The sequence below is a fragment of the Octopus bimaculoides genome, chromosome 16 (genome assembly GCF_046866305.1).
Source record: "Octopus bimaculoides isolate indiv1 chromosome 16, ASM4686630v1, whole genome shotgun sequence".
Lineage (NCBI taxonomy): Eukaryota > Metazoa > Mollusca > Cephalopoda > Octopoda > Octopodidae > Octopus > Octopus bimaculoides.
Window position 1 is genome coordinate 23055713 of NC_142943.1, and position 11884 is coordinate 23067596.

Below are 11884 nucleotides of genomic sequence, written 5' to 3' on the forward strand. Positions count from 1 at the left end.
AATCATCAAGGTATCTCTTCCATGCTTTTTCAATAAACTTCCTAAATTCAGTGTTGTATCTCTCTTCTATTTCCTGGTAGAGTTTGTAACCCATCACCGAATTCGCATAAACGGGAGCAAACCTCGTTCCCATAGCCGTGCCTTTAATTTTCCAGGATAAGTCTCACTGAGTTTAGTATAAATGTCACCGTGAATCTGTTGGGAATTGCTTCTCTGTGTTTATCTACCCAGTATTCGATCGCCTTTATTCCTAAATCATGTGGGATATTGGTGTAAAGGCTTACTACATCAAAGCTTAGTAAGATTGAATTTGATTTCCTTAACGGCACCCATACTTCCTCGGAAGTACCTAATTAAAGAAATTACAGGAGAACCAGAGGAAGAAACAAAACTCCGATGGGATCTCGCCTTAACAAAATTTAGGACCGTCATCTCTATTACCTTGTCTAAACAATCCCAATACAAAGCCAAATATGAAGCAATCGACAGTCTTATTGAAGATAAAATATCAAAACTAGCAACCAGTGTTGACTTGAAGTTTGTGTTTTCGTTGTGTTATTTTACCTGGCATTGTTATGTTTGCCGTCCTATTTTCGGAATTATACATTTTCCTTTTCAATTTGTAAGTATTGGTTTTAATGATCTGAGAGAATGGTCTACTATTGTTTCCGGTTCTAGGTCGGTTATTTGCCCAGTTCTTTGTAGGTAATCTTTGTTGAGGTTTTGAAAATGATCTGGTGTTCCTACGTCTAATGGTCTGATCAGAGAAATATTTATTTTGTTCATGTTTTTTTGTTTATAATGTGTACATTAGGGTGTTTGCGTTCAAAAAGGGAAGAGTTCTTACCATATTATACATATATACATACACACACGCGCGCACGAACACACACACACGCGCGCGCACGCACGCACACACACACACACACACACACACACACACACACACACACACACACATATATATATATATATATGGAGGCGTAGAAGTGGCTGTGTGGTAAGTAGCTTGCTTACCAACCACATGATTCTGGGTTCATTCCCACTACGTGGCACCTTGGGCAAGTGTCTTCTACTATATCCTCGGGATGACCAAAGCCTTGTGAGTGGATTTGGTAGACGGATACTGAAAGAAGCCTGTTGTATATATATATATATATATATGTATATATATATATATATATATATATATATATATATATATATATATATATATATATGTGTGTGTGTGTGTGTGTGTGTGTGTGTGTGTGTGTGTGCGTGTGTGCGTGTATACGTTTGTGTGTCTGTGTTTGTCCCCCTAACATTGCTTGACAACCGATGGTGGTGTGTTTACGTCCCCGTAACCTAGCGGTTCGGCCAAAGGGACCGATAGAATAAGTACTCGGCTTACAAAGAATAAGTCCTGAGGTCCATTCGTTCGCTTAAAGGTGGTGCTCCAGCATGGCCGCAGTCAAATGACTGAAACAAGTAAAAGAAAGATATATATATACATACATACATACATACATGCATAAAGTATATATGTATATTTAATGCCTATTTTTCATAACAGTGAAATGCGGTCTCTAGAATGTCTGGAATATAGGTGTAGAAAGCACCGAAATGCTTGATAGGAATGTAGATTCACGATACATGCTCTACTTGCCAAGCTTCTACACTCTCAGCTGTATTATGAGTGTATGCCTGCGCGCGCGTGAGAGAGAGAGACAGAGACAGAGATAGACAGACAGAGAGAGTAGACCGCAAGAAAGTGCGTGCATGTGTGCAAGCATACTTTCCACTTCAGTAAAAAAAATAATCATAAATATTGACAATTTCTGCAGACGTAATTGCAAGATACCTCAAAATATCAATATCAGTTTAGCAGTTTCAGTGGTAACATCCTTGTTTCAAATATTATCTTGGCCTAATAAGCCGGAAATAGTTGCTGATTATGTTCTAATGCTGGACTACAGTAGTCGATCATTTTAAATCAAGGTCCACTATTCTAATACAGCATAATGAGTTTTATTCTAAAACATTGTCTCTTCAAGAAAATGAAGCTCCTATATTACTCATGTTCAATCTATAAAGTATTCTTAGCTTTTGTTTTGTTATGTTGTTTGAGTCAATCATTGTTAATCGATTTGTCTAGAAACATTTAATAAATCGTAATTTTCTCTTGACTCAGAGGTCGAACATTATGTTTTTCCCCAGAGAGCTTATGTCTCGTTGCAAGTGATTACTTCATTGATGGAATATATTCGGGTCTGTTCCGGTGTGCCTGAATTGATATATATCTCAATCTATGAATATCTGTGTACATATACATACGAACAGAGACACATACAAACACACAGACTATACGTGTATACACACACACAATAATGATAATGTCATACTGCTAAGAATGAGATGTAATAAGCAACAGTGTGCTCAGTATCTCTTCGAAGCTGAATCTGTGTGAGTTGGTATTCGGAATTTCTAGTTACTGATCCTCATTCTAGTCTTGAAGTGAAATACTTGTACCTAGTGTAAGAAGAGATACATTCGAGGACTTGGAGTTGTTCGAAGTTTTCGGTGAGTGAAAGGAGAAATAGATGTATCTAGAGGAGTCGGAGGGGGAAATGTTAAACCTTTGGTGCTGATATTCAATTGAGAGATATGAGTGTCGGGGAGAGTGTATTCTACACACGTGCTGATATTACATTTCAGAGAGAAGCTTGAAGATATAAAATAGTCTGATGAGCTGTAATAGACAACGGACAATTTAATTTTGGTGTCAATAAAGATTCAAGATATAAGTAACTATGTTTTGTATTTTAGTTAAAATCGTTAGTGTTTCTTGTCCTTGATACGTATTGGTTGGAGTTAGTGAAAATCATGTTTCTTTTGACTTTCTTTACTGGTATGCACTTTAAAACGATGAAAAAGACAAGAAAAGAAGACTGGAGAAAAAAGTGGGTGACAAAGCCCACAATGGCGTTGCAACGGAGAATGGTTAGCAAAACTTGCTGCAGTAGCCACTTCAGCTTGCGGGACTCATTTCTCCGACAGGCTGTTTCTATCCATATTTTGTGGAGGAAATAAGTGGTATGGAGTCCTAGAACACCTGACGTCTCGACGGCAACCGGCACAAACTTAAACTCTTGCTCTCATTGATTTTTTTCTCCTCCGTGTTATGGGCGGCGACATATTTTGTAACAGGAGATAAAGTCTTGAAATGATACATTGTGATTAAAAACTGTAATGTGATCACATGTGACAAGAGCTAATGTCGTGAAGTCATATATAGTGAAACAGATTTGACTGCCTTACACTGATTTCTTTTATCTTTTCTTTGTTTCAGTCTTAAGACCACCTTGAAGAATTTTTAGTCGAATGGATTGAGCCCAGTACTTATTTCTAAAGCCTGGCACTTATTCTATCGGGCTTTTTGCTGAACGCCACGGGGGGGGGGGATAAACACAAATCACACACACACACACACGTGTGTTTGTGTGTATGTATGTGTGTGCCTATGTATATATATATATATATATATATAAACAATATATGAGTATATGCATATATATGTACATACCTTCATCTACATGTACATATAGATAAATAACTGGGTACATGACGTGGCAAAAGAACATGGACAAAATGATAAACAAGGTACAACAAATAAGCAAGCCACCTTCATCAGCTGCCACCATTAAAACACCGGCGTTTCGAAGAATTAAGGCAGTACGCATCGTTGAAATGGTTCTTCCCACGAACACAAATTAAATTATTTTCGTGGAGGGTAGTGGCGGACGGAAAAGAAGACAGGAAAACGAAACGGTACAAATTCTTTAGTGATGACCCAAAGTTCTGAAACACAATAGAACTGCATTTTATCAAAAATTTCTCTCCAGAACTAAATGTTGGAAAGAGAAGTAGAGACAATATGCATGAACACCCCTTCAAATGAAGCAAATTATGAACACTCCGTAGTTAACTCACATAGGCGCTGTGCTCAGCTAACACAAATGGGGAGAAATAATGCAAGCACTTGAATGGCCCTCTCCAAGCATACCATTTTAAAGCAATCAGCATTAGAATGAATGTACGTTTTCATTGGGCTTTGTACTCTAAATTTATTTCATACTTCATAATTGAAACTGCACTCACTTAAGAATCACTTTCTCAGTCCTCAAAATGTAATGTGTGTACCCACAAACCTATTTATATGTATCTTTCTCCTCTTCTAAGCAAACATATATGCACACATACACACACACGCGCACACATACACACACACACTCACACACGCATCATTTCTTTAGTTCTAGTATATATTTATATATTCACAAACATATTTTTATGTGTATAATGAGAGAAGATAAAAGAAAAAGGAAGGGATGCTTTCGAAAACAATGACTGAATCAAGAATAACATCTTGAATTGTAATTAAACTTCAACGGGTTGCCCATACCGATGCAATATCATTGAAAAGAAGCTTCTGTCATTCTCCTTCATTTTCTCCTTCCGTTTTTTTTTTGTTTTTTCTTACCTTTCTCATCCTTCTTCATAAAATTGACATTTTGAAAGGTCATTTAGCCAATACCTTCTACTCTCGTCCTCCCCTCCCTTCCTTGTTCATAAACATGTCAATACATATATAATGAGGAGATGTGTATATTTACAACTCTGTTGATATGTATATAATGAGAGGGAAAAGGAGAGACAAAGGATGCTTTCGGAAACAATGACTGAATCAAGAATAACGTCTTGAATAGTAATTAAATTTCAATTGGTTGACCACATCGATACAATATCATTGAAAAGAAGCCTCATTCTCTCTGTCTATCTTGTCCCTTCTTTGCTTTTCTTTCTCTTTCTCAGTTGTCCCGCTTCCTCTCTTTTTCCCTTTCAGCGAACAACAGATTTTTCTCCTCTTCTAAACCAAAAAGCAAAAAAAAAAAAAAAAAAAACCAACCCAAAACAAAACAAAACAAGAAAAACAAAAAAAAAAGCATCCGCTTTTCGATTAATATAAACGAAGAAGAAGCGTTCTAATATCACGATTTTGGTTTTAATTGTTCTTCAACAGTTCGGTTGAACCGGGGCTTCTCAACAATATTTTATCAATAGAGCTTTGATTACTATTGTATTCTGGTGGACTCCATAGCCATTCGATGTTTAATAACTAGTTTTAGAGAAACGTCTTTAAAAATTCCTATTTTGTTTTCACACATTAATTTGGTAAGGTTTAACTATGTAAAATGTTGAAGAAACCTAGCTGTTTCTTGCAATAAATACCGATACATTCATATAAAACAAATTTTTTTCAGGGGCCCTTATAATACTACTGTGGATTCCTGATTTGTTATTTTGTTGTCTGGACCACCCCCCCCAAAAAAAAAATCATATATGGACACGCAGAGGCCATATGGATCACAGTTGAGAACCATTGGGTTAGACGAAAGAAAACGCTAATAAACAATTATCCCAAATTCTGACTGCCTCCTTTTTCTTAATATACAATATCGGTACATCACTTCAAACACTCTATACATACATACATACATACATACATACATACATACATACATATATATATTTCTCCCTGTGCCTGTGAAATCTTGCATCCCCGCCGTAAGGCTTTATTTCCACACACGCCAGCTTAATTTAATTCGTCCTTAGTCGAAAGACACCTTTTGTTATGTCCTGTTATTATTTTTATTGTACTTGGGTAACATTGTTCGTTTTTTCCGTCCTTGTTTTCGGATACATTTGCTGCTTTCTTCCAAGGAATCTAATGTTCTTAGCTTAGTTTTTTTCTTGGGGCTGACCAGATTGGAGCAATCTCGAGTATAATTAGCTGAAATTGTGAAGATAATCTGGTACTCGACTGAGGAAAGAAAACTTCGAAGGACTTGTCCTTGTTTCTTTGTATCGTCTATCTGGACGTTTTGTTGTCCCATTTTTGTATCACCTAACTGTCCGGATGCTTTGCGTTCTTGTCCCATTTTGTATTTTATATATATATATATGTACTTATATTTGAGGAGATTCGTTATAAGTATAAGAATATAAATATATATATATATATATATATATATATATATATATATATATATATATATATATATATATATATATATATATATATATATATATATATATATATATATATATACATACATATATATATATATATATATATATATATATATATATATATATATATATATATATATATATATACATATATATATATATAATATGTGTATGTGCGTATATGGGGCTTCACTCGATGAAGCGGCTACTTGCACCTGTAGTTAAACAATATTTAAATACATAGTTATTAAGAGGAACATTATATAATGCTATATGAATATTGCACTTTAAAGGTCATATGATGTGCAGAAACGTATGTCGTGATCAACGATTAAACCCTGTAGACATCCATCCTCGTGTTATGCATGTGTATGTGCGCGCGCGCGTGTATGCATACATACATGCATGTATGTAAGTCTATGTATGTATGTATGTATGTATGTATGTATCTATCTATCTATCTATCTATCTAGCGAGCTAGCTGTCTATATCTCTCTCTCCGTGTCTCTGCCCCTCTCTCTCTCGCTCTCTCGCCCCCACTCTCTCTCTCTCTCTCTCTCTCTCTCTCTCTCTCTCTCTCTCTCTCTCTCTCTATATATATATATATATATATATATATATATATATATACGGCGTGCTTCTTTTAATTTCCGTCCAGCAAACTCACAAGGCTTTGCTCAGCCCAGGTTTAGTAGAAGACACATGTCCAAAGTGATGCGCATTGAGGCTGAACTCAATATCACATGGTTGGGAAGCAAGATCTTCACCATACAGCCGTGTGCGTGCCTACAATAGTTTACATATCTTCTTCACAGTAAAATACCCTCAGAACGAAAGCATATATTAAGCACCAGTGAAGAGACTTGTACATTAGTAAGATTCTCCATTAATAGGATTGCGTTAGTAGTTATTCATAAGAATATTTATAGAGGAATACAAAATCTGTATTTGTATTAATTCATATATTCTACATATGCATGTATAGCCAAATGTGAAATTCATAATTCCCACAAGGTTGTTTTCAACATGGTATGAATAGAATAAAAGCAGCCCAAACATAATCAAACTTCAAATGATTTCATCATTAGACCTCCGAAGATCAGGAACGAGAAACTCCAAGTAGAACTGATTTTAAAAGGCTTAAATTTGAATATACAAACGTACATACACATACATACATACATACATACATACATAGATGCATACATGCATACATGCATACATACATACATAATATACATGCACACACATACACACACGCACACACGTATGTATATATCTATATACATGCAGAGAGACACACACATTGAAACGAATAAAAAATAAATTAAAACATTAATATGTGTATTCTCTGCGTCTTTTACCTTATTTCTTAATTTTGAATTCAAGCTTCTAATCCTACTAAATATTATGAACAAACGATTGACTATCCGCCAGCGGACGCCATCTGTATATCTATCTATCTATCTATCTATCTATCTATCTATCTATCTATCTATCTATCTATCGATTTTGTGTGTGTGTATATATATATATATATATATATATATATATATATATATATATATATATATATATATATATATGTGTGTGTGTGTGTGTGTGTGTGTATAAATAGGCATATATAAACATCTGCTATATGCAACAGAAGCAGTCTTACATTAAGATAGGCATCTGTGTATCACTCTTAATGCGAATACATGACCGCAAATTAATTGTGGCATTCGTCCGAAGATAATATCTCTTAAGAACGTTCTATGGCTAAAAACACAAATTCATCAGTAGTAGCGGAAAATCGCTCAGCAGTGGTGATGAGAAAGCTAGAAGCGCATTTCTGCCTCTAAAGGTTTTGTCAGTAGCTTAAGAGATTAGCCTGGCGGCTAATTCCAACATCAACGATTTTTCAATCACAGTTTTCCTTTATCAGAAACGTTGGATTTTGCTTTAGTATATGCTTTCCAATGGATACTTGCTTCAGGCAAAGTCATAAAAATCAAAAATACACATCTATCATTTTCACCACCACTGCTTGATCATTTTCGTTTGCTACTGATTATATTAATGTTTTTACACATGGCACGTCCGTAAGAGATATTATTTCCGGGCGAAGACTACACTTAATTTGCCGTTCGTAACATATTTCCATTAAGGACAATACACAGATGGATATATATATCTGTATTTTCGTTCTTTTATTTAGTACCAATTACAGAAGATGGAACTTGTGTTAACTCTTACTGACCATTCATGTCACCTTTATACAGGAGACATAATCTGTCAATATAGCAATTTCGTCTTATGGTGTTGTCAGGATATTGCATTGGATTTAAGCTGATTAGAAACAATTGTAAGCCAATGATAATTAGAGGGACTACTTCAATCAACGGACATCGGAAATTCTTTTAGGCTTCAGATTAGTAATGAGTGATGTTTTCATTGTATGTTCATAACGATAAAAAAATGTCAAATCGTATATGATATCTATGAAGTAGTTATAAAATTACACGCTCATCTAAAACCGCTGACATAGTTCTATTAGTTTGTAATGCTAGTAATGTGCTATAGCACAAAACAGCGTTTGAGAATACAACTATCAAAGCAGTTAAAATAACTATATTTTGTCATCAGACGTTAACGATCTAGAAAGGAGATTTGAAGTTCATTGAAGGGAAGAAAATTTGAATTCTATTTGGACTTATCCTTTAAATTGCAACTTTTAAATGATGATTTGCAGATCATTAAGATTCATGTAACCGTTATAATGGTGCCCGGCAATGATCATAAATAACAGGGGTGAAATGATTGTACTGAAAGCATTCCTATTTACCAAAATATGCTTAATGTCAAGTTTAGCAGGGTATCCAAATGTACATTCGACTAAAATATTTAAACCTATCTGCTATATATCAAAATATCAATGCGCGTCTAAGTGCGAAGCAATGCAATGCGGATATATTCTTGCTTGTAAAATATAGAAGCAAATAGATAAATAAATAAATCAACGACCACAACTCTACCTGTTATTAAAACCTTATCAGACGACTTAACAATTTATTTGAATGTATACTCGCACAAATGTACACGAGTAGGTGTATGTGCATTTATATATATATATATCTGTTGAATAAAGTTACAACATCGTCTGGTTTTCAAGTTTTGTATTACTGTATTTCAAAAGAATGTTTTACAATGTTGAAGTGTGTTAAACATAAAAAAATATTTAGTAATGTTCATAAAGTTGAATTAGCGCTTTCATACGTTCGTAGTATCAGATTTCAAAATGTATTGACTGACAGTTGAGCTTAGTGCTTGACAACTGTAGTAAAATGACTGGCTTCTTCCTTTTCCTTTTTATACTTTTTAGAAGGCTCTGACAAGCTGAACTTTTGGAATACAGTTTTGACCAATCAGCGTGCAGCTTAAGCATCACAGTTTTCCTGGCACACCGATATTATTGGCATAGACCCCACCTTTATTTTAACCAATTAGTTTGCGATTTACATGTAATGGTTTTATGAGTGAATAAACTTAGTTGGCTTCGATCGTTTTTATTTCAATCGATGGGGGTCTTCTGTCATTTGCTTATATTCATATGTTAAAGATATTTTTTAATACACCTCATGAACTGGTTGTTATATTATTGTTGTTAGTTCTGTTCAGAACAAGTTTGAACATTTTAATGAAACGTTTTTCCTTTATTTTTCTTCCAACCTCACTCCTGTCATGTAGTTTGTGGAAATGAAAAATTAGAAATATTTTCTGACCACATGTTTCTATATGTTCGCTCAATGAAATTTGACCAACATTAGCGTTCCGGATTTGTTGTCTGTGAACTCATGAGCGTTCTGATAATGCATTTCCCGTCGCAATTAGGGCATTTAATGCAGTAGATCAAATTTCTGCTTTTGCAGTTCATATCTGCATTTGAAAATCTCCATTTTTTATTCTAATGGATCTACCCGTATGAATGTATCGACACGTTCCACATCGGTTATCATTACAATTGGATACTGTGAATGTTTCAACCTATTTGTTCAAGATAATAGTTTCTTTAGGTTTTGTGATTGCCTTTTGCTTAAGATAAGTGTTTGATTAGTTTTTTAATTTTTCACTTTGTTTCATGAATGGCAAATTTGTTTGCCAATACAGCAGTTGTAGTAATGAAACAATTCAACATTATGCAACCTAAGTTAGTAACAATAGAAGAGGGAAATATATATGATCGCTGAATACTGGACGGTTAAAAATCATTGTAAGGAATGAAATAAAAAGTTCACAGTACACCAACAACAGAAAGTGAACTGGGCCTAATAACAATGAAACAAGAACTGGAAACTCCTAGTGTGAAAAATCCCGTTATGTCTTAGTAGAAAGAGTCATTTCTCAGGAATATTTTAAATCATTTTCATCTAAGACTTGGAATGGCAGGAAAGATTTTAATCAGAATACAATATGGGTAAATATAACCAAGCAAGAATGGTGTTATAACATCAATAGTAAAACTACTTTTATCGACATTAACATTCATCAATGTTGTGGGAAAACTGTATAATGGGAAGACACCCATTGACCTCATTGCTGGTTATTGGGCTCAAGATAGATTTCACTAACGTATGATGGTTGTCCCGAAAAGTGGCAAAGCTATTTTATTTACTGAAACAGGTCGTTCAAATTGCATATGCTGGTATAGTAAATCTTCTACAAAGTACTATTCATCATAGTCTCCATCACAAGCGATCGATGAAGTTAGCTATCGAATTCTCTTTCAAAGTAAATTCAGTTGTGTCCTGTGTTCCTACTTCTTGTTCTCGAAGAGTGCAAACAAACATAGAATGAATAATATCGACAGCCTCTACATCAGAAGAAAAGAGGAAAAAGCTGTTGAGTGTCAGATGATATTACTGACTGAAGATAGCTTGTGCGTTTCGTATGAAATCACTCAGATAAATAAACGGCAATAGCAAAGATAAATGAATTGACCAAATGCTCAAAAGTGAATTACATCCTGCGAGCTGACTGCATACTCTCAAGAAGCACTCACTCGGAAGATAAACACTCTGTGCCAGAAAAGGAAGACATGAATGGAATGCTAATATTGGTTTCTAGGCCACCAATTTTGGATGAGGGGGTAAGTCGATTACATCGACCCAATTTTCAACTGGTACTTATTTTATCAACATTGGAATTATGAAAGATTAAGTAGACCTCCGCGGCATTTGAACTCAAGACGTAAAGCCGGAAGAAATACTTCTAAGCTCGGTAACGATTCTGCCAGCTCGCTGCCTTAGGGAATGGTAATATTGATTTCAAATTTTGGCACGAGGCCAACAGTTTGGGGTGAAGGGGTAAGTCAATTACATCGACCCCAGTGCTCAACTGGTACTCATTTTATCGATCCCGAAAAGATGACAGGCAAAGTCGAGCTCAGCGGAATTTGAACTCAGAACGTAAAGCGGACGAAATGCCGCTAGATATTTTTGCCGGCGTGCTAACGATTCTGCCTGCTTGCTGCTTTAAATGTACCTACTCTTGGCTCAATGGCTGCTATATCATCTCACATTTATAAGCTTATGCTTTTGCAATCCAATAGCTAGAAATAGTTGCGAGATAACTTTTAGTCTAATTAAATAATAACACTTTTAAGCCCCTAATATGCAACTGTAAATATCGGTTATGTCACACTATGTCACACTTCAGTGGAGAACATGAATTATGTAATCAGCAACTGCCCCCAAATGTCATTGCGATATGATGTTGCTAAGATATTCCTAAAAAAAGACAGCCGTGAGATAAACATAAGCAGCAACCCTGC